The 4,234-nt window shown below is 35.1% G+C and overlaps 1 non-coding gene across 1 annotated transcript; it reads left to right on the top strand.

Annotated features, from left to right (window-relative positions):
- Positions 1–1,292: 1,292 nt before the first annotated feature.
- Positions 1,293–1,399, top strand: LOC118614449. The gene has a single exon (XR_004956053.1). It is a non-coding gene; the product is annotated as a U6 spliceosomal RNA (small nuclear RNA).
- Positions 1,400–4,234: the final 2,835 nt, after the last annotated feature.

Genomic DNA, 4,234 nt, shown 5'->3' with positions numbered 1-4,234 from the left:
TAGCAAACACAACAGAATGCTGTTCTTATCAATAATCCCTGGAACAGTGTTAAAAAATATCATTTAAAGGCTGTTTTTAAAGTACATAGAGAAAAATGCGGTAATCTTTGGGACTCAGTATGGATTTGCTAAGACCAGAACACAGCAAAATGCCTCGTGGAGTTTGTTAGAAACAAGATGAAGGAATAGAGTGGGATTAATAGCGGTCTAAAAAAATCAAAGTAAAAGGGGGCGGGGGGTGTAGAGTAAATGGGAGATCAAATCAGTAATTGCTCCTGGGTTGTAAGTAACTGTTTGCTAATGGTGAAATTGGGATGAGCTGAAACAAACAAACAAACAAACCAACAAAAAACTGCAAAGCAAGCAGCCAGCTCGAGTTATGGAAAGGAAAAAGATATTCTGGGCGAGTATTAGCATGAAATGTTAAAATAAGCAAAAATATGCTTATGTCAGACTGGAAACAAAGTGGATGCAAGCATGGGTCAGTAATTCAGAAGAATAGATCCATCACACAAGTACATGGTCATTATCATGTGTTAATCACATAGGGCAAAGTGCACATTTTTCTCTGGTCTATTTTCAAGCAATATTAAACAATAATCAATTGGGCCAGAGCAATAAATTATCTTAATCCACAATTTTTGTTCTGAAAAAAATATTTGTACTACTTGCAGAAGCAAAAATTGATCAGGAGGCAAGTTTCTCTTAGGATCACACAGGTTGAATGCTAAACTCATTAGTTTATTTTTTTTAATGTGCTTACCAATTGAAGTTTAATGTGATGCTGTAGATACCTAGATTTCAGGAAGGAATTTAATAATTCTCTTATTTTAGTCATTTATAAACTATATGACACACATCGTAAGAGGCATTTCATGTTCATTATCTCTGAAGTTTACAAAAGCCCCCCTTGGTAAAATATCTACAAATTATAAGTGAGGAAAGTGAGGCTCAGAGTGGTTAAGTAATTTGCCAGTTGTCAGCTAGTAAGAGGTCGTGATAGAATATGAGTGCGGGTCTGCTCTAAACTTATAGTCTTCTACTGTCCTGCACAGTATTCATCATAACTATATGTATAAATTTGGGCCAGTTGATAATATGGTTAGGAGGATTTTTAAATAAGTAAATAATTGTACTTATTTTTTTTTTGATAGATTTTAGATATAAAACTCAGGCCAGGGTCCTTGTACTTGTTTAATGTTATTATCAATGACTTGGGTAAAAACATGTCATGAAGTTGAGAATAGCTAATGTTTTATGTGAAAGAATTCATAGTTAAAGGACTGTACCAGGTGCTCACTCCAGCAGCACATATACTAAAACAGGAATAATAGAGAGAAGATTAGCATGGCCCTTGCACAAGGATGACATGCAAATTCGTGAAGCATTCCATTAATAAATAAATAAATGATAAAAATTTTAAAATGTATAAGATGTATCAGTGAACCAAAACTACCCGGGTAAAATTAAATAGGACTTAAATAATAAATCCTGCATTCAGAATAGAAAAAAACACTCTTTCAAAACATATATTGAGGATATTTGGTTTACCAGCAATATATGAAAAAAAAACAAGGGATTTGAATTAATAACTACCTCGATAGGAGTCAGTAGAGTGACATAAGGACAAAAGAAAGTGAGAGAAGGAAGATATCTTAAGGCTGCATTAGTACTCATTCGGTTACTCATTTATTTCTATTTAAGGTATGCTAATGAAAGGAAATAAAAGACCATTTTATTCCACATGCTTCATATCATATCTCATATATGGATCACGATGTTTCAAATGCATGGTGGTTTAAAATGAACTTCTGAATAATTGGAATGTGACCCAGGATGGCCTTAGTGAGTAAAAATGGAAAAAGTTCTGGATAACATGTTCATTGAGAAAGAGTTGTATGAACTTAGAATGTTTAGTCTGTCAATTCCTCAAATATTTGCAGTATGTAGATTTCATTAAACCAGTAATTTATTTATTCATTCTGAATTTAACAAGAGGATATATATTTAGCTTTTGCTATATACAAATATGTCAGGCACTGTCCTTGGTACTAAGAAAGAGATATCAAAAAAGACATGCTTTTTATTCTGAAAGACTCTTTAGTCTAGTAAGAAAGACAGACAAAAGAAAGTCAAGCATCACAGTATGTACTATATTACAAGTATTCCGGGAGCACAGAGAAATGACATCTTGATCAGACTGTGGGGTCAGTGAAGGGCCCAGAGAAAAGTGCACTTGAGATAAGATTAGAAAGATAAATAGGCATTAACTAGCTGAAGTAGGGGGAGGAAGTAAGGACATTGCAAGCAGAGGAAACAGCATGTGTGAATGTATAGGGAAATCAAAAGAGCATAAAAGAATTGGTGAAAATGCAAGTAGTTATGATAATTGGAAGAAAGAACATGTGTGTGGGAGCATTGATAAGAAATGAGGCCTGAGTTGTACTCTAAACTAAGGAATTTGAACTTTATCCTGGAAGCCATGTGGAGCCTTGAAGCCTTTAAAAAGTGGAGAGTGATGTAATTAGATTTTAGTTTTAGAAAGATCCCTCAAGAAAAAATGGTGCCAGGCTGGAGGCATTAGGGACAGTTAGGAGGTACAGTTGATTCTCATTATTTGCTGTACTTATGCTCTATAAAGTCATGGAGAATACTGAATTAGTGAATACCGAGTCATTGCCTCTGGGTAAAGTATAGGGTTATTATCTCATGAATCAACAAATTCAACCACTTTTCCATCTTTTATATAGTTCATCAAATACTACAGATGTTACAGTAGCACTTTCTGAGCACCTCATGTACAGATCAACAAATTCGTCTTTTTTTGTTTGTTTGTTTGAATCGTGATGTCAATTCATGAATATTAAAATTTTGATGGACAGCATTTTAATTCATGCCTGAACAATACTTATCGAACACACATTTTCTCTATAAGGCACACCACAGCCTTCTTGAGCGTGGGAACACTATCCAGCACTTCAGCAATACACTTGGTGGTCATTTTACACAACAGAATCACTAGAAATTTTAAAAAGCACAAAAATGCAAAAAACAAATTGCAGCACTAAGTAGATTGCCGAAAAGATAATTGTTTACAGTATGAGAGCTAAAACAAGAAAGCAGAGCATTGCCATATTCAGCTGGGAACATGCTTGCTGGACGACTCAAATTTTTTACCACTCTGAGCATGTCCAAGAATAACTGTGAAAGCCTGTGAATATTGACTGGGGGAAGGGGGGTTTGTAAAAAATTTTAGCAAGTAGAAGAAGTTTTAAACATGGAATCCAGAAATAATGAAGATTAACTATACTTTTAGTAATCTAAGTTGTAGCTGATGAATACCTGAATTAAGGCAGCAGCAGTGGGGATAGGTGAAGGGGTTCTATTTATTTACTCAAAGTATTTCTTGAGTTTTAACCATGCATAAAGTTTAGTGCCAAGAACCAAGAATATGGTAGAGCCTCTCAACTCTTAGGTATGTGGGTGAGAAGGGAAAATTGCAGGGTAGCTAGAAAATTGCAGGGAAAGGTATATTCTTTAGTAATAGGTAGATACCAGATATGACAGTGGCGGTATGGGGCATATTTCTAGAAGAGCTTGGTAATATCTTGAAATTTGCTCTTTATGATGCTCGGTCCCAGAGAGCATTATGGGAAGGTTTAGAGAACAGGGAATAAGTAGAGATCTGGATGTGCCCAACAAAGTATAAAGCAATATGGAGGTGATAATAAGACAATCAATGGCTAGAGATACCTACACATTGGACATTGGTTTGGAAAATAGGTTTTTGAAGCATAATGAACTTTACTCCTAAAAATCTGTTTGTGAAGGATAAGCACTGACCTAATTGAATAGAAAGATTTTTAAGGATTTAGAATTTATTGGAGATTTATGTACAGGGCAGACCAATGAGGAAAGAAAAGTATCTAGATTTTGTTTCCAGATCTTTGGTTTGGGTAGATGGTTGCTTGATAGTTTCATGCATCAAGAAAGAAGGAATTGGGAAGGAAAAGAAGATGAGTTCTGTTTGAGACACATCCAAATAAAGATGTTCAGCAGAGAATTGAAATTACAGAGCTGGAGCTCTCTGAGTGTACTGGGTTAGAAATGAAGGACTGGGAGTTGATAGCTGAAGTCAGAGGTTTATATGAGGATACACAATATTTGTGTATTGAAGGAAAAAAATAGATGCTCACAAAGGAGCCTAGGAAATACGGTCACATAAGAGACAGAT

This window comes from Rousettus aegyptiacus, unplaced genomic scaffold (assembly GCF_014176215.1).
Source record: "Rousettus aegyptiacus isolate mRouAeg1 unplaced genomic scaffold, mRouAeg1.p scaffold_m13_p_2, whole genome shotgun sequence".
Taxonomy (NCBI): Eukaryota; Metazoa; Chordata; class Mammalia; order Chiroptera; family Pteropodidae; genus Rousettus; species Rousettus aegyptiacus.
Note: the sequence above shows the minus strand (reverse complement) of the source record. Positions and strands in the feature narration are given on the sequence as shown.